A 19,679-nucleotide genomic window follows, 5' to 3' on the forward strand; every position below is an offset into this window, starting at 1 on the left:
AGGCAGATCTGCATGTCTGAGCCACACAGAATCTGGATGTCTTGCAAGCATTTGAGGTCAAAATTTGTTGTTTTATCTAGCTGCTTCTGTCTTAAAAGATTATTGAGTGTTTTTTCTTTAGGTATTTCCTGTATGCAACACTGTCCAAGGAATGCATTCAGGATTGTACAGACACAGTTTTTCTTATAAGTTTCCAGAATCATACACTTGTTTCAAGGTCCTGCTTTCTATGATAATGCCCAGTCTGTTTTCAGGTTCTCTCTCTGCAGGGTACCAGAAGTACTCTGAGCAATTCTGATTTAAAAAAATATTGAACCAAGTGCTCAGTGCTTGTGAAGATTGGCTGGATATTGGTTTCCAGCCAGGCCAGTAGCTGAAAGGCTTTATTAATGTTCAGAGTAGGTGGTTTCCTGCAATAAAAGTAAAGAGCAGGTTTCTTAATGGGCAAAATAAACCTTATTTTAATTACAGCGGCTTTGGCTGCCAACATGCTTTAAGCATAATTATTTTTAGTTTAAATATTCTCCCTGGGTATGCCAGGTCCATTTCCTTCTCTGTCTTATTCCATTGCCTGACTTAGTTAGATCTAATACATCACAGGACTTGTGGGAGTGTTGTTGGTTACAAAATGAGTGAGCTGTGAGAAGAGAGCCCAGGGCTGTGAAACGTAAGGGCAGGGCTGAGCAGAGGTGTTGGCTGAGGGGGGACACCTGATCTGGACCTTAAATACAGAGGAGCAGTGTATCCAGGTGTACTGGAGCAGAGACTGTGGAGGCTGAGCCTTTTTGTACATTACAGACATCTGAATTTAAGGTCTGCTGTTGAACTCAGTGTATTTATATCTTTATTTGATGTATTAACTCTGGGTAATTTCCTAGGGAAGGGAAAAAAAAAAACCAAGGCTTTGGAATTCAAGGTAAAATCTTTGACAAAGGTGTCCTGAGAACTATTTTCTAATACTGGAAAAGGGGGACACTTCACAGAGTTACCTGCAAGACCATTATATATTTACATAAAGTGTAGTGGTTTGGGTGGAGGTTTTATGTTGGAATTTTTCTTATAGCACAGGCTCGTTTGGCAATTAGCAACTCCACTAACAACTCTACCAATGGGTTTGGTATTAGTAATGAGTCTAAAGGGATAGAGGAATCTTGTTGTGTCTTGGTCTTCTCTAAGGATTGCTGAAATACCTTTCTGTTGGAATGCCCCTGAGCTTTATTTCCTCTCTGGCTCAACTGTCAGACTTGCACATGTGGCAGCACAATGGGGAGCCTGAGATAAAACATCCATTTCTGGGCACCTCATTCCATCCATCATCACCCTGGAACAGGAAAGATACAAGGCCAGTGTAAAAACAATCATCAGCAATGCTTGCTCAGAGGATGGAAAAGGCAAATATAGAGAAAAAGAAAACCTGGTGAGATGCAGCCTTGGGCTTTCTGAACCCCCATCTCCCCACATACCCTGTCCCCTCAAAGGTCTGGCCCAACTGGGGCACGGGGCTTTCTGTGTCACAGCACCAAACTCTGACTTCTGAACGCCTGAAAGTGTTCATCTTCTGTGGTGAAGGAGGAAGACCTGAGGGTAGCTCAGCATCTCATCTAGGTTGCCTGACATCCTGATGTAGGAATCTGAGATAATTCACCTTAGCAACTGCTCCTCCTATAAAGTGCATTTTCAGCCCACTGGAAATTCTCATGCAGCAACTTTCTTCTGAAGTTTATTAGTGTAGAACTATCTGTAGAAACTTGCACTTCAACTCATACCAAGTTCCAGAGGAAGGTTTCTCCATCTCATGCCTGGCTGGCAGCCAGACAGATGACAAGGGAACCTGCTTCCCTCTTCCCTGCTTCCCCTTTAGTGGCATGAGCACGCACAGGCTGTTCTGAGTGCAGGGAGATGCAATTTAACACAAACAACCATAGCTGCACTCCTGAAATCTTGCAATTCTCTTGCTTTAATTGTAGCAATTACACAAGTGATGAAAAGGAGGAAAAAAATCAGTTTTTCATGAGAAGGTACCATTAGATGCCTATGTGCACTCTGCTCAGCAGATTCCTGTCTCTGAAAGCACTGCTACATGTGGAACTCTCTTATGCTGTTGCAGGACTTATATCTAATATACCACCAAAATTCATTCCAGGCCACCCTCAGAAGTAGTGAGATGCACAGTATTTCAATTTAATAACACACAAATGGCCTCCAAGAAGTGAGAAACCAAGTAATTAAAAGCAAAAGTAGATGCTCACCATGTGTTTACAATTGAGGATGCAAATGGGGAAGAATATTTCAGGGTCAAACTGTGATCAGTCATACAGAGCTTGGCTGTGTGAAAGCAGCAACTGTGCATCAGAGAGGGGATTGCCATTTGGGGGCTTGAGAGTTAATGTGGAAAATCAGGGGTAATGATAGGCCCATTTCTGAGGTTCTATTTTCCCTCTAGGTTTTAATCCTGCAGCTCTTTACTCGCCTGAGTAGAAGAAGGAGATGGTGTGTTGTGACTCAAACGTCACAGAATTCACAGAATCAATGGTTTGGAAGAGACCTTCAAGATCATTGAGTCCAATCCAGCCCAAACATCTCAACTAAACCCTGGCACCCAGTGCCACATCCAGGCTTTGATAAACACATCCAGGGATGGTGACTGCACCACCTCCCTGGGCAGCCATTCCAGAACTTTATCACTTTTTCCATGAAAAACTTTTTCCTAACATCCAACTTATGTTTCCCTTGAGGCAGCTTGAGATTTGAGTCAAATAACTCTTTCTTTGGACCTGCCTGATGTGCATGAGCAGGACTTTGAACCCTTGAGCCAAGTTCAGTTCCCTTGATGTTTCCCACTTCCCAAACTGCTAATAAAGTGCAGGAAGGAGCCATGTCCATTTTCCTGACCTTCTGTGCCTGTTGTCCAATATGCAGTGTAGATCTCCAGTTCTAGCAGTACATGGCTATCCAAGTGGTATTTCCAGCAGTATCAGTTTTTCTGGAACAGGACTTTTAGGGGAATGTGACAACTCCAGCTCTGGGTTTTTCTGCCAGTCTGGCTTTTCACAGGAAGCTTAAGCCAAAGTTAAAGTCGTCTTATCCTACTTGCTGGGAGAAAGGTTATAACCTGCACTCAGTGATTTTTTTTGTTTGTTTGTTTATTACCATTAATTTCACATTTATTTCATTGAATTTCATCTGTCAATTTTTAGCCCTGTCAAGTCTGTTCTGAAATGTTAATGTTATTCCACAGTTGTGCAAGATGATGTTTTATTTACCACCTGGTGCGGCTTAGTATGAGCAAACTGTGTTGTTCACATTCCTTTGTAGAACTTTATAAAAGTTCTGAAGGACCTGGACATACCAGTCTCAGTCCTTTTGGAGAACTCCTGATGATGTTCCTTCTGCAGAAAATAACTGGGTCTGCTCAGTTTTCTGTCTCTTTGACAATTATTTATCCATGTGAGACCCTTGATTCTGATTATATGGCTGCTTAATTTCCTTAAAAGCTGCTGCTAGGTGGACCTTGCTGAGTGCTTTTGGAAATTCCAAGTGTACTGTAGAAACTTGATTTCACTTTTCTTCTTGGTCTCTTCAGGGAATTACAATAGGACTGTGAAGCTTGACTGCCCTATATGAAGCCTGTTTGTTTTTTCCCCAAATGCTACACTTGTTTGTATGTCTCAGAATTATTTCTTTATTCTGTATCTATTTGCCTTGGAAAGCCATGGGGTTTAGTAGTCCCTAGTTTCCTTGATTTTTCCAGGAATAATATCTCCACTTCCAGCACCAGGGTGATTTTGATTAAGAGGCTGCATATCACAACTGAGAATCAGAAACCTTTCATTCTTAGTTCTTTCAGAACTCTTGCCTTGAATAATCTTCTCCAGTAATTTTTTGGCTTTGCCTTCATCTGCCTTTAATAATATCTGTTACTCACAATTCAATCTTGGAACAATCCTGAGCCTAAAACCTAGTCCTGGCCTTGTAAGCTGACAGTCATCCCAGTGAGCTGCTCCCCTCTGACCTACACCTGCTCCAAGCAAATGCTGCATTGAATAAATTAAATATGTGCACCCTCTCTGTAGGTATGAGAGGGACAGGTGTAGGACCTCCCCTCATGTGAGCAGATGCTCAGAATAAACAGCTCAGCCTTTGATAATCCATTAGTTTTAACCTGTGGCAGACAAGTTCATGTTTGAAGCCATAATTTCAAGTGAGTGAAAACCTCGTCAAAATCAAATCACTTCACGGTGCAGGTAGAGACTTAATTTACATCTCTGATGCTTTCATAACAGGATATTCCATTGGGACAAGAAGATATTGAGTCTCATTGAATTTTTCATGTGCGGACAGTGTTTAAATAATTGATAAATCCTATCCTTTGTTGTAGACTTACTATTTTTTCCATGTTTTTGTACCTTCCATTGAAGGAAGAAACATTAATCAGAAGTTTAAAGTTTAAGTTATCTCTTCCTAAAGGCTCAAGGGAAATGAAAACAGACTGATAATTTCTTAGCAGCTGAGGAAGAATTCCCTAAACACTGTGACATGACAAATTACTGGCTCTCTGCCATATGGGCAAGGAGAACATTCCTGGATAGGGATCACCAGTGCACGAAAGAGAAGGATGACATATTCCTCCTTTATAATTATCCAAAAAAGCAGGTGTGGAGGCACAATTATGCCATGCCCATTAAAAAAATTGCACAGGACAAACTGAATCCTGAAAGTTCTGTTACCAGTACCAAAGGAAGAAGCAAGATGAGAAGTTATCTCTAATCTAATGAAAGGGGTGGAAGGGAAAGTACTAAATAAACATGTGGAGGAGATGTGTTGAATTTATCCCACTAAAACATGCATCTTTTAGAGAGTTTTTGGTAAGCATTTTTCTTTGAACATAGAGCTCTTCATCCTTTTTACTTACTTCCTAACACGGGAGAAGTAACTCCACCTACTGAGATGAGGGTTTTTGTCATTCCCCTGCTCTCAGTTGTTCGAGGATGACACCAGGTTAAAGTGTGAAGGGACATAACCAAAACTTGTGCCATCAAAACACAAGATTGGGATTTTGACTACCTAACTCTTGGGGTTTTAACTGCTGTGATAGGAAGTGATTTAGCTTCCCCAGGTACAAAGAGCAGCTTTGCTGAGGTGCATGCAGGGCAGGAGGTGCTGTGTCAGCAGAGCATGAATTAGGAGGCAAAATGGTCCTTATGCTCCTCTGCATAGAGAATGGGAGATGAAAAATACCTCTACAAAGGTGCTAAAGAGGAGTGTGGGATCCCTTCCTGCATTTCATCCATTAGTACTTATGTCAGCACTTCACAGCATGAAAATAAATCACCTTGACAGGAGACAAATGGTGCTGTACTAAACCCCCTGCCCATGGGGAGAGCCAGGAGCTCTGTTGGCTTCCCTGACCCACTTCAAGTCAGAAGAATTCCTTGGTTGTTCAAAACAATCTAGAGGAAACAGCATTTTAATCCAATGTTGAATAAATTGTCAAATGTATTGATTTATTTTTCTCTTAGTTTGGGACTTTGATGGGTGCAGGGACAGGGCTCAGGACCAGTGAGAAGTTCAGGGCGCTTGCTGTGGATGGTTGTGCATGGTGAGGCCTTGCCTAGTCTGGAAGAAAAAAAGGCAGGAGTGATGCAGGGAAGGTGTGTTATTTTGCCCTTAGTTTGGGACATTGATGGGCCCAGGGGCAGGGCTCAGGACCTCTGAGGGGTTCAGGGCCCTTGCTGTGGATGTTTGTGTGTGGTGAGGCCCTACCTAGTCTGGAAGATAAAAGGCAGGAGTTGTGCAGGGAGGGTGTGGTGACCCATGGCACCTTTTGTCTGTTGTGTTGTACAAGTGAAGAGATGCTGGTCCAGGGGTGTTCCTCCTGTGAGAAACCAGCCTCTTTGCTATTAAAAACCACCAGTCACAGTGGCACTTTTAGACAGACACTGGCTCACTCTAGAGAAGGGTATGCAGAGGTATTGCAATGTTTCCTCCAGGAAACACTCAGGCTGGTTAGGCAGAAATCAGATTTTGAAGCTGTGACTGACCCAAATCACTCTGGTGCAGTTATTCCCATATGGCTTCTGTGTTCCAGGAGTTTGGGTGATTTCATTCACGCAGGAGAAAACTGGTGTCTGCAACTTCTGCACAGATTTTGAAATATCCAAGAATAATCTCATCTGGTTCTACAGATTTTTGGGCCCCTTGTTTGAATGGCCAATCCTGCATTCTGCACACCTTGAAGAAATTGATTCCTCTTCCCCATCAAGTCTGTTTACTTTGGGCTGTTGTGTGCAGTATTCTTAAGTGTTTGTGGCAGTGGAGAGGAAAAAAGATAATATCAGACTGAAGGTTGGGAGTAATGATGTTCTTGCAAAAATTAACCCAAATTATCTTCCAAGCCCTATCTACGTGACTGCTGTGTTGAGCAATGTCCCTTTGAATGGACAGTGAAAGTTTGGCAATTATATTTTAAGCAAAATTAAAAGATAAAGAGTTGTATAACATTAAACTTGTGAATTGTCTGTGATAATTCCTGCAGTTAAAGATATTTGGTTTGCTCTTAGGAAAACCTATATATATTTCTTGTATTTGTTTTGATATCCTGTGTATGATGTCCCTACAAGGTAGGAATAGGCAAAGTTTAAGGTTTTGTGGTAGGACAAAAGCATATTTTTGGCAGAGCCCACAGCAAGGCCCAGCTATGATCTGGACAAAGACATCCACTGTATCTCCAGCTGTTGCCATCTACAAAAAATAAGGAAGATCCTTATCCTGCAGTGTCTTGTCCTTCTCAGTCCCTTTCAGATCAAAAACTCTCTTTCTGTATGTGTAAGGACTGGGATGTGGTTAGATCTATTAGGCAGAGCTGAGTCTAAATGCTGGTGTATTGTACTAAAAGGTGTTTGACAGATCTTTTCCTTTAAATGAAAGGAAGTATCCTGGTTATACTTAATCCAAGTGATTTTTTTGTGTTTAGATTCTTATTTTATTAGCTTTGTTATTTGGGACCCATGTAAGTTAATGGCTCCATTTCTCTTTGGTATATTAAACCTCTGTAATTCCCTCTTTTAGTTGGTGTGCCAGGCACTCATCAGCCTCATGCATAGGCAGTCCCCAAGGTGTACTGTATTGCATGCCATTCTTCTTGCTTGACACTTGCTCTCATCAGCATTTAAAACTCTGATATGATGGTAATTAAACCCTGGATACTCTCCAGCTTTTTTAGTGGCTTAATCATACTTTGTGCTTTTGATGAAACTTAGTGTTGAATACCAACAGCCCTGCTGATTGCTCAGAAGCTGTAAAGACAAGGGCAAGCCATTCTAATTCATTCCCACCTTATAGCATTTTCCATCTTCCCCTGCATTGTGAAGAAATTGCATCACTTAATCCTCTGAGTGTTGAGTTTTCCTTTGGCCATCATTCTGCTGCACGCTGAGCTGAATAGAAAAGCTCAGGGGGCTCTGTTATCTAAACATCTCAAATGAGACAATTTGAAGCTGCATGAATCTGGAGTTACAGTGCACTTCCCTCTAGTTGCCTATGAATAGCCTTTCTGCCAGCAGGGAATTTGATTCTATCTCAAATGATTTTATTCATGTGCTTAATAATGTTGGACAGTTTGAAAACATGGACTTTTCAGTCCTGCCAATAGATAGTGTTTCTTTGTTAGGTTTCATTGGACACTAACAACAGAGGGCAGAAAGCAAAGATGCCTCCCCTGCAAATCTCACATTTTGGGGCAGATCCAGCCTTGCCATGAGAAGATATCATCTCCTCAGACATCTCAGAGTTTGGAGGTTCATTATACACAGTGTGAGATGTGTAGGAGACTGATATAATGCCTCCCACTCTTCTTTCAGTGCTTTGTAAAGAGTAGTCTTTCCTTTGAAAGTTATATAATGAGCCAAAATAGCAAACAGCAAGTCAGCAGTGCCAGCACAGAGCGTGACAGTGCAAGTATAAGCAATTTGGGGTGAGCTGCATTGCAGATGAATCAGCCTTTTCTTTTTTTGCTCTGCAAGGCTTTTGCAGAGTGAAATGCTTCTCTGGGGTCAGAAGGAGTGGAAGGGCCTAATACTTTTCTTTTTGGGTACTTCATTAATATTCATCCTGAGTAAAAATCACAAAATCCAGGCTATCTAGAGCAGCTAGGCGAGGGAGGTCAAATCCACCAGGAATACCAAAAACTTTACTCTAAACATAACACCACTATGAGAGGCTTTTGCCAGGGTGGCACAGAGCTTCAAACCAAGGCAGTATTAATAGTGCTGTGGCTTTCCCTGTGGTCAGTTAAGTTCAGCCCTGTATCTGCAGCTCTTTTAAGGTTCTTTGTGTGTGTGATGTGCACTCAGTTCCCTCCTCGAACTCAGCAACATTCATTAGTGTTTCTGTTCTCTTGCTAAATGGGCTGTCTCATCTCTCTGTGTGCCCCATTCATCAGAGTAACTAATTCAACAGTGTAACTGTTTTGCATAGTGTAGATTCTTCCTTTCAAAGTTAAACAAAATTCCAAGTGAATTTTTTTTTTTAAGTGGGAAAGCTCTGAAAACGGTCAGAGCTCACAGTTACACCCCCATCTTCTTTATAGTGTTGGTATCTCAACTGTGTATATCAAAAATAAAGACTTTTGGCTCTGGATGTTCAAATAATGTCATTTATTTTTAACAAAAAGTGTGAGGAAGGTTCTGTTCCCAGTTTAATATCCTTTTCCAGATGTGCCAGTCAGGTTGAGTTTAGAGGGCTCCCTCCCACCCATGACTCTGTCAGAATGTTACAAATGCAGGACCAGAACATGTATTATTCTGTTAACAGCAAAAGAGGATGAAATACATTTTGTAAGAGAAAAAAAGTTTAATTATTATAATAATTGCTATATTTTAATATTAATAATAATAATTATTAATAATATTGAGATTTAATAAGATAAAAACCAGCTCCTCCTATGTCTAGCTGCTGCTAGAAAGGCATTGTCCCTTCAATCCTGACTCAGATAATGTGTCTTCTAACAGTAGATATTATCTCCTTGATGAGGCTGTAATTACTGTAGCCTCTCTTGACCCCAGAACCTAATAAAAAATGTCTGGGGAGAGACGTTTTCTGTCAGTTGCTCCACTTAAGATGAGAAATTGGTGAGTTAAGTATGACTTTGATGCAGTCCTATGTATTTATGAAGACTTTACAAAGGCCTCTGTCCCTGAACACAGCAGGACTCAAGAAAGCTCACTTAAAAGCTGTCCTCTTTGGCTTTTCCTCAGGCCATGTTGTTAGTGCTTGCTTGCTGTCCAAGGCTTTATCCCTTCTGGCTTTCCAGTGCACAGCTTTGCTTTCCTTCCTTTTTGATCATTTCACTGATCAATGCCTTGTCCTCTGAGTGTACATCCTGACATCCTCGAGAAGCTCTCCATGGAATAATTAGTTCTGTTTGCTAGGGGATTCTAACAGTTTCCTTGCTTTATTTTTGCCTTTCTTGTCTCTGAGCTATTATTGTAAATGCAGGGCCACCGACAAAGGAAAGAGTGATGAGGAGGACTCCACCTTATCAGAAGGCTAATTTATTTATTTATTATACTATATTATATTAAAGAATACTAAACTATATTAAAGAATACAGACAGGATACTTACAGAATGCTAAAAAGATAATAATGAAAACTTGTGACTCTCTCCAGAATCCTGACACAGCCTGGCCCTGATTGGCCAAAGAGTGAAAACAACTCCCAGCAGAATGCAATGGAACAATCACCTGTGGGTAAACAATCTCCAACCACATTCCACATGAGCACAACACAGGAGAAGCAAATGAGATAAGAATTGTTTTTCTTTCTCTGAGGCCTCTCTCGCTGCCTTTCAGCTTCCCAGGAGAAAAACCCTGGGTGAGCGAATCATGTTTAAGGAATGTGAACGCCACAAGCTATAGTGTTCATCAGCAGGTTCGTACCACCCAGAAGAGAGGTGGGTTTGTCCTGTGCTGGTGCCTGAGCCTCAGAGGTGCCCCTGGCATTTATATGCAGGGCAATAGGGACCTCCCTGTGCTCTTTGATGTGGGCAGAGGGCACACAGATCACTGAGGGCACATAGGAGATTGGTTAGCTTTTGGGGAAAACTCCTTGCCCATATCAGTGGCAACTGGCAGAAAGCTAGCAATGTTTTATCTGAAAATGTGGAATGTGCAGAGCTGGCAGTTCTGAGTCAAGGCTTTGCCTCCCAGTCTGGCAGGTACATCCACCCAAGTCAAGGAGTTGCAGTGCCCAGATCACAAACCTTATGGTGAGGGAGACTTTGCCTGGTGGGTGAAAAAGTTTCTGGTTGTGTGACTGTTGAACTTCAACTGGCCCCTGGCCACCTCAGGCAGGGATGTAAACAAGACTGGCTTGGGAAGGAGACTGGTTAGTGACCCTGAGTTGATTTGTGATGTGTGTTTGTGCAGTTTTGTTTCAGTCTGGGTCCCACAGCTTTTCTTCTGTAGCATTGGGCATCTTCTGAGTATCCCTGAATATGGAATGCTGCTGAAGATCTTGCTCTGTCTGTATTTGCACTCAGATGGATCTGGGCAGCTACCAGACACTAAAGCAAGTGAAGTTCATGGTGCCTGCTGGCAGTAGATACCAGAAAGTTTGCATCAGAGATGGGATCAAACCCAAGGTGTAGTCTTGGTGTCCTCACCCTGCACGTGTAAACCATTTTTCCTTGTTGTCTCTTTGGATTCCTTGCACAGAAGTGCACTTGTGCCATCAAGCCTTCAGGGAGGGGCTGTCTCAGGTGGTCTCCCACAAAGCTTGGGTGGGAAATTAAGAACATCCTTTGAACCACCCATAAATACCCACCAGAATAAAAGGGGCTTCTCTATTGTGCTTGACTTTGCCGCAGACAGCAGTGCCATTTCCCATTGCCTTGCCCCTGTGAAGCACCAGAGTGTTGGAACAGGGATGAAATTACTGATGGAAGGCCCAAATATCCCTTGCAGCCACATGGCAATGGTGGGATGGGAGGCACAACAGGAGCACCAGGGTGCTGTGGCAGCCCAGATGTGATTTGAGGAGACTGAATTCAATCAGTGGAGTCAAGCATTTGAGCTCTTTATTCTGATAATCCATAGCTCTGATCACAAATTATGGTTCTGGCCATGCATTGTTGTTTTCACATATTGACTCTAGTGAAATATCTCTATGGCTGGAGATAAAAAGAAAACTGTGTGTTGCACAGTTAAATTATTGTCATTTCTGTTTAGTTTCAGGCATGTTGCTGAGCACATGATACATCCCAGATCTGAGATAAAAAAGAACAGTTTTTCTTTTCTAATGGAATAAGTTATTTTAGTATAAAGTACAAGCTAGGAATTGGTGTCTGTTTCCAGTTTAAAGATAAACAAGGTCCATTCAGTGAAATTTCACTGTGAGGCAGCTCCTGAAAAGCTGCAGAAATGGGAAAATTCTGCAGATTCTTTTAATGTATGTTGCTCTAGATGCTTTGGGAGTACAGTATCAGAAAGGACAAAAAACTATTTTGTGCAACAGATGTGCTGGTTCATTGCAAAATCATAAACAGATAAGAACAAGCAAAGATTTTCCAGTTAATGGTCTCAACTGAGAAGAGCTAATTGGGCCAATTAGCCTTTGTGATGTAGCTGCTTTATGAGTGATCTGAGCAGCCTGTGGTGGGTGATGATTTATGGCACTTGTGTGAGCAGAGCAAGCAAAGGCACGGGCTGCAGAGTTGTGCAGGAGAGAAGGCTGGTAGGGGAGCTCAACAGCAGCACAGAACTTTGCAAATCAGCAGAGAGGTTTTGGGTGTCACAGGCTGAGGGCTGTGCTCTGGGAAGGGGCTTGAGGAGTGTTGGGGGTCACTGGGAGGGTGAAGGGTGAAGGGTGCCTTTCAGAGGAGGTGGGAGCCCAGTGACTCCATGGATGATTTTTTCTCTTCCCTGGTGGAAGCAGTGAGAGAGCAGCTGCATCCACTGTCCCTGATTTAACAGGGTTTGAGACATTGGCAGAGAGTAAATAGCATCCTGTAGCCAAATCCTGATGAATAAAGCCAGGTTTGAAAGAAGTCTCTCTCACAGAACGCTGATCTAGGTTTGAGTGGCGCTGGGACAGGAACCTGTTTCAATTAATTGGAGTTGGAGATTAGTCTGAGTTTCGGAGAGGTTGCTAATGATTTTTAGGTGAGGAAACTGTCCCTGAAAGGATTTCTGGTGTTGAGAGAAGGGCAGAGACCATGAGGTCTAGATGTGCTGGGAAGTGGGAGAAAGCAGGAGGAAACACAAGCCCCTAAAATCAACAGTATGAGAGGAAGCTTTCCAGAGACACAGGGTGGGGAGGAAGCCTCACCTTTAAGGGACTTGGTAATACTGAGTGGGATGTTGGTGCATTCATTCTGACTGCATGCTTTGTGCTATTCCAGCCTTCCTGAAAATCTCCCTTATTCCCTTTTCCTGAAAGACTTGTCATTTTCCTCACAGATGTTGTAGGCTGCAATTTAAGGGGTTGACGGTAGGAGGATGGATATAATTATAATGGATGCAATTATGGAAAAGATGATCACATAAAAGATTAAAGATTAAATGTTATGAAAGATGGCTGAAAGCAGGCATTTGCTATAGTTCCTGTTTGTGTCTGTGTTTAATGTGTTGCCACTTTATGAATGACAGAGATGGGCAGAGTCTTGCTGCCCATAACTGGTGAAGTTAATAAGGAAGGTGGGTGGCTCAGAGCATGTGTATCTAATTAGAGAGGTGGCTGCAATGCACTTTTTGGACAGAGAAAGGGAAATATGGGCAGCACTACTACTGCCCAGTGAATGGGTAATTATAACAATGGGAAGTATGAGAATCCTCTTCGGGAAGCAGTGAGAAAAACGTTGTTGAACCCTAAAGACTCTAGGTAGAATTATCCAGATGTGAGCAGATTGAATTTATGCTGGATTTCAGGAAATGCTCAAAGGTACAAGTAGGGAACAGTGAATTATCATTCCTATAATGACAAAAAGGTATCCTGGTCTAGATGCCTGAACAGGTTTTTTAGGAACATTTTAAGAGAAAAACTTGTTTTTTTCCTAAAATGAAAATTTAGTTGAGCAAAGCTTTTGCAGTTAAAGGGATTTCTAGAGACAAATATCTGAGGAGGACATGAGCATCCTTGATAAGGAAAATACCTTACAAGGTATGGAAAATGACAGCCTGCAAAGGGAGAAGGCTCCCCAAAGCAGTGTGGTTTTTTTCTTTCTTCTGTAAGAGAGTTATTTTATACAAGACCACATTGAAATGGTTTTAAATAACCTGAGTAGCCTTTGTGATGGGTGCAGGACAGGAGTCTTTCATATTGAAGCCTGGGTGCTCCTTGATATCCTGTCAGCTTCCATCTTTCTGTCCATGGTTTAAATAGCCTAATTGCTGTAGTTTCATTCATGTCATTTAACTTCCTCTTACCACAAAAGAAGTCTAATTCAGCATTAACAGATTATTTAAAGACTGTTTTTATGTTTGTATCATATTGGCACTTTAAAGTGATTTCAGAGCTAAAACTTGAAAACTATCTGCAGGTTCCAGCTGAAACATGCAAGATAAATTACAACCCATTAATCTGAAATAGGAAGAAATAATGATAAATACAGCACCGAATGAACACTTTGTGCTGGATGGTGCCTGTGCTTTTCCCTGGCACCTCTGTGCCCTCTTTACCTTTCTGTGTAAGGCCCGTGTGTTTGCCTGTGACATCAGGCTGGAGGGAGGCTCTGCCCTTCCACAGGACAAGAACTGCTGGGGCCAGTGACTGCTGCTTTGATTCTTTGGCCTGAAGTGGTTTATTTCCATGGCAGTTCTTCACTTAAGTTAGCATGAATATTTCCATGAGCTCTTTGCATATATTTGTCTTGCTGTTTCACTGATGGGCACGTCTGGCAGCCCTGCTGATGTTATGTTGCAAAGTGTAGAAGGAAAAAAGAAAAGGGCAAGAGAACACAGGCATGCAAGTACTGTCCCTTCATCTTATTAATGAAAACATAAAATTCAAGATGTTCCCAACAGGACTGCAAGTATACCTGAAGAATCTGGTCTTGTCCTGTCCCCCTTTTGCACCATAACTTTGTACTCATTATTCCAGAGCACACACACCTGCAAGACCCATTCAGCTAAAATAGCTCCTGTGATTGTCTCTGGAGCAATGTCAAGAACCCTGGGGTTCTGCTAAGGAAAGTGAGTTCCATGTGTGAATCTGGAGTGAAAGCAGTGAATACAGCCTGGAAAGTGCCTGTTCCTGCTCCCTGTGCCCTTAGCACATGCAGATTTATTCTCCTCCCTACCACCGAGACAGACTAAGGTCTTTGTAACACCTGAAATGAAAAAGGATGTGAAAATATTCTGCAGAGGGGCTGAGATAAATCATTGCCATGCAGTAGTCTCCATCTCAAGTAAGTTTTGGAAGTACCGCTGTCTTTAAGGTCAGGATTATCCAAGGGTGGATTTTTTTTTTTTATCATATCCAAAAGCATACAGAGGAGGAGGATGCTGATGACAGCTGATGGAGGAGGGAGGATGTGGGATGCCTTTGACCATGCATGTGTGCTTTTGTTGTGTGTTCTTCTGGAGCCCTGGCTGCCCAGGAGGAGTCACTGAGTGATCCTGGCACCAAGGGGGACAAGAGGGCTCCAAGGGTGAAACATCTCTGGTCAGGTGTATTTTCACCTGAACAAAGTGGAAATCCAAAGGAGAATTTCAGGTTTTCTCCAAGCCAAGTGCAGTTTGTTACAAATACATATTATAAAATCGGCTTTTTGCAAGTATTAAAATAAATGCTATATGTATCATGTTAAAGTAACTTTGCTATAAAGATACAGGGATTTTTTTTTTATATTTCTGTGGTTAATTGAACTTAGACACGGTAGTGAAATAGCTGATATAAGTATGCTTGTGTTAAAATGCCTGCTTGGTTGGGATGACATCCAATGAACACAGGATGGAGACCCCTGCTACTGCTATGCCAATTGTCAGCACCCACCATCTGTAAATAAAATGGACCAAAGCCCAAACTGGAGGTGATAAGAATGCACTAAAACCACAGCCAAGAAATCTGCATGCTCTAAATGGTAGAACAGAGGAGGAGCCATGCTAAACAGTTCTTGGAACATGTAAACTAGTATGGGGAAAAGTTTAAATATGCATTATTGTTTATGAATATGCAATAGGACAGGTATTTAAAGGGAGTCTCTGAAATAGCAGGTGTGCTCTTGGCTGAATGCCAAGCACCTTGGTACATCTTTGCTTTGTCTTTTTCTCTTATTGTCCTTTATTATACTTAAATTTTTACAGGAGAGCAAACCTCGTTTTTCACAAGTCTACAAAATCTTTGTGAAGAGGGTTGGAGTACTCCTGAGGGGAGGTATGAGGATGGAAGTGAGTCCAAGAGCAATGCAGCACTGGAGCTGAGGGAGCTGCCTCAGTTTGCTGCTCACAGGGCACACGGGGGCTGAGCTGACACCAGCAAACCCCCTTCAGCTCAGCAGGGAGTGTCTGAACAACAGGAACAGAGCCACAGACATCCAGGTGCAACAATGGCATTTGAAAATATTTCAGAGTTCCTGATGTGTCAACCTGTAGGCTGGATGCTGTTCTCTCTGTGCTAAAGAGCTTGGAAGGAAGGAAGGTATGTTGTTTGGGATCCCTGGGATTGCATGAATATTGAATGCAGGGTGCCCCTGATGTAGGGAGTGATTGGCATCTGACCCCATCGATTCAGAATGCTGAACAATTGCTTTATTAAACTATATTATATGACATTATACTGTACTATATTAAAGAGATACTGTACTAATCAAAAGATACATACTAAAGGGATACCAAAGAATACCATACAAAAAATACTAAATAACAACCCATGACTGTCTGAGACAGCCAGGACACAGCTTTGACCCAACTAGCCAAGGAAACAAAACAATCCTCAGCAGAATCCAATTGACAAATCACTTCAGGTAAACCATCTCCATAGCACATTCCACATGTGCAAAAACAACAGGAGCAGCAAGTAGAGATAAGAATTGTTTTCTCTTCTCTCTGTGCTTCTCCAGGAAACTCTCTCTGTTCAGAGAATGTGAATGCCACACATGAGCACTGTGGGGTTGTGCTGATCCTTGGGCACTCTGTCCCTGGGGCTCAGGGCAAAGGAAATAAAGCAAATGGAGCTTTTGTCCCTGGAGCAAACAGAATCAGTGACAATGCTCCAAACTCTTGGGCTTGCTGAACAATCCTGGTGTTTGGCTCCTCTGCTGTGCTTTGCTTGCAAGGGCAAGGCAGTGTGAAAGCACAGGCTGCACCTGAGGGATGGGGCTGTATTTTATTCCTCTTTCCTGTGAATGATTTTCTATATGAGATTTGCCTCTGAGGGACAGTTCCTACAATAAAGTTTTCTGCTGGCTTTCTGCCCATGTTCGACTTTTACACATGCAGTTTTACACCTACAAAGCACAAACAACTGAATAATACTTTTTTCAGTTCTTTTCAGGCACAGTCTTATGACATGAATTTGCAGAAGTGTTTTCCTAGGGAGGTTTTAGGTAGATTACTGTTTTCTATAAATTAATATTTTTCTGCAGATGTGGGCTTAAATTGCTTTTCCTGAGGATTATGAATCTTGTAAATTGTTTCAGTGATGCTTTTAGGAAAATAAATAGATAAAACAGAAATAAGAATTGTTTGTGCCAAGGCCTGATAGATGTTTTCTTGTTTCTGGGAACACATAGGCAACTGGCTGATGTTTTCTTCCTTTTTTTTTTTGGTTGTTTTTTTTTCTTTTTCCAAACCTCTTGAGAGGTAGCCCAGCACATAATGAGAGGTTGAAATTTATTTGTTGTGTGAAGAGCTTAAATACAAATACTGTAATTAAAATTGGTGATCTACCTGGAAAGCTGAAATGGAGCTGTATGTTATTACTGAGGTTTGGTACCTCAGTGCAGTGTTTCAGCAGTGACACTCCAGCCCATCCAGGGCAATTCTAAGGATGAGCAGCACCCTCACCTTGGGCTTTGGGTTGTCTTGACAGGCTGGCTAAAGGGGACCATGGGGTTTAGGTTGCTGACTGCCCTGCTGTTTCAAAATGGGTTGGAAATATGGCCATTTAAAGCATTTGAGAATGCAGGCACTGCTCTAAGAGTGCCAGTGTCCAGTCCCCAGTGAGCCAATTCCCACTGGAAGCTTGTGTAGCCCAGTGGTGTATGTCCAAAATCACTTTCAGGAGTCTCGTTCAAAGGCTTTTTTTTTTATGAGTCTGCCCCTTGTGTGGTGTCTGTGGTTACTCCAGAGGTGTGACTGGATGGGAATTTACCTTGCAGCATTTCCTTGGCCCTGGAGCCTTACTGGGAATGCATGACCTGCACTGTAGGAAAATACAACAGAATTGTTGTCCTCAGCTGGCAGCTGCAGAGCTCAGGCCCAAAATCTCTCAGTGTCAAAGGATTTAGGTGGCACATCAAACGGGTGTTTGCTGTTTAATATTATTTGGTGGGAGTTTTTTTGCAAGTACTTGAAAGAACTCTCCTGCATGAGCTGAAACACTGCTAAATGTGTTTGCTTTTTAGGAAGTTTTTAGCCTCACAGCTGGTATGGAGCTGGCTAACAACTAACTTCAGCAGAAGGGGCCTGAAATGATCACAGGGACAGGCAGAGCAGCAGTTGATCTGATGAGGTGATTAAAAATCAAGCATCCATGACAAATAGCCCTTCAGAGTAAGTTAGATTTTGTGGGAGCAACTTGAGCTGACCCTGAGGTGGAATAATTATGCTGAAATGACATGAATTGCCCAGCAAACTTACATATATTTTAGTTTCTTGCCCTTCTGATCATAATTAAGTGACTCTACCAGATCAGAAGCTGTTTTAACTCATTTGGAAATAAAATTACTGTGCCTACTGTGCTGTGTAAAGTTTAGGAAAACCTTAATGAAACAAATTCTGTCAGGGGAGGCTGCTTTACTCTCCCAAAGTACTTAGTTTAAATCAAATGGCTATGGATTTCCAACTTAAATTTATTCCATGTATTGTGTGCAATCTCTTTGTGGGTAACCATTGATTCAAATACCACTGAATATTGTAGTGCTGAGAATTCAGTTTTTCTTATCTGAGATCTCTCCCCTTATACAGGTCCCTGCCACCAGAGCTCACCTCAACAACCTTTTATTTTTATTTACCCTCCAAAGCATTAAACCTCATTTCATTGGAGTGTATGCACTCATTCAGGGTTTGTCAGTGAAATTTTGTTCAGTTTGTTACAGGACTTCAGGAACTGAGCTGTTTACCTGGAAGAATTGAGCATTCAACCCAAGAAAACTGCTCATGTGCTTTGGTTTTGCACAATTGCTGTCACCTGATCTGAACTGAGAACTCAAATGCAAACTGACTATATTAGAAACTGAACAACAATTAAGTCTTTTTTCTGAAAAAGATGTTTTGATGGAAAATTGAATTTCAATTTCATGTGATTCAGTATTTCCCTCAGATAAAATTTAGCATGGTTTTTCTTATATTTCTGGCCAAACTTTTGTTCTGATTCATTGAAAGGCTTGTGCATTTCAGTAAGATCTGTATTCTATGATTTGATGGCTTGTGTATTAATTCAGCTCTTCTTTTCCCGCTTCTTATGCTTAGATATTAGTATTGCAATCAAGGGCAGGATTATAAAAGGTCAATGTAATGGACAATCCTATAAGTTAAGGCCATTGAAAGTGTTACTGTTAAATGTGAAGTTTCAATAAGTTAAGCGTGTTAATTATGTTGTTGTTAAAATGTAAAACTTCTAATGTTACTGTTGATTTGAAGTTGTAATAAGCAAAGTTGTTGTTACAAGGTTGAACCTGTTAGTCCCTGCAGTTCACACCCACCCTTGTTACCTCCGTCAAGTGCTGCCTCCACTGCTCTCTAAAATGGCGCCGAGGAAACCTCCCTGGGAAATATGCAAATCAAGAGGAAGTCAAGAGAATCTAACTAAAGACCCTGAAACCAACAAACTAAACTAAAATTTAAGAAACTAAGTGAATGGTTCTGCTGGCAAAAGGTACTCTTATTCAATTAGTGAGGTTTTAGAACTCACTGTAATTTCAACAGAACAGAGATGAAGTGAGGACCCTAGACTTCGAGCCAGACAGTTGTCTTCCTGGGCACGCTCGTGAGGACGGAAGCCCCAGTTCTGCTGTGCAGCAAAACTGCGTCACCTCCTCCTCTGCGTCGCTACCGGGAGCAGTGGCGGTGTGCGCGACCCCTCGGGCCCCCACCCAGAGCTGATCCTTTAATAAAGGCACTGAAAAGGAGAAAGATCTCCTGCCCATTTTTATATCAGTTGGGGGCTCGTCCGGGATAGCCACGCCTGAAGAGGACACCAGGAACGGGACGGCCGCCCGCCTGGACCTCCAGGACAGCTGGCTACTCGGACCCAAGAGATCAGCCTGGGACCAGCGACGTCAAGGAGCGCCGAAGGAGTAAGTAATCCCGGCGGCGGGCGTAGGAGGCGTGCGATTGGTGTGCGAGTGAGACGAGGGCCGGCAGCTCGGACCCTCGAAGCGAGTGAGGACCCCCTAGTACCGCGGTTCCGGACTCCCGCGAGGGGGCCGGCCGGGAACGGGGGGAAGCAAGAGGTACTGTTGAGTGAGGCGTCTCCTGGGGATAGTGTGGGCCCCCTCCTGGGCGTGCAGGAGATAGCTAGG

General features: G+C 42.4%; 1 long non-coding RNA gene across 4 annotated transcripts in view; it reads left to right on the plus strand.

Moving 5' to 3' along the window:
- The window catches only part of LOC135309629 (uncharacterized), a 96,261-nt gene that overhangs the window by 65,959 nt on the left and 10,623 nt on the right, over positions 1 to 19,679 (plus strand). For 2 of the 4 annotated variants that reach the window (XR_010369825.1, XR_010369822.1), the window contains 3 exons: positions 15,301 to 15,634; positions 17,562 to 17,709; positions 18,245 to 18,669. This is a non-coding gene — a long non-coding RNA (uncharacterized LOC135309629). The remainder of the gene's footprint in view (positions 1 to 15,300; positions 15,635 to 17,561; positions 17,710 to 18,244; positions 18,670 to 19,679) is intronic. The other 2 variants (XR_010369823.1, XR_010369824.1) reach the window with 2 other exon arrangements.

Source organism: Passer domesticus, chromosome 11, assembly GCF_036417665.1.
Source record: "Passer domesticus isolate bPasDom1 chromosome 11, bPasDom1.hap1, whole genome shotgun sequence".
Taxonomy (NCBI): domain Eukaryota; kingdom Metazoa; phylum Chordata; class Aves; order Passeriformes; family Passeridae; genus Passer; species Passer domesticus.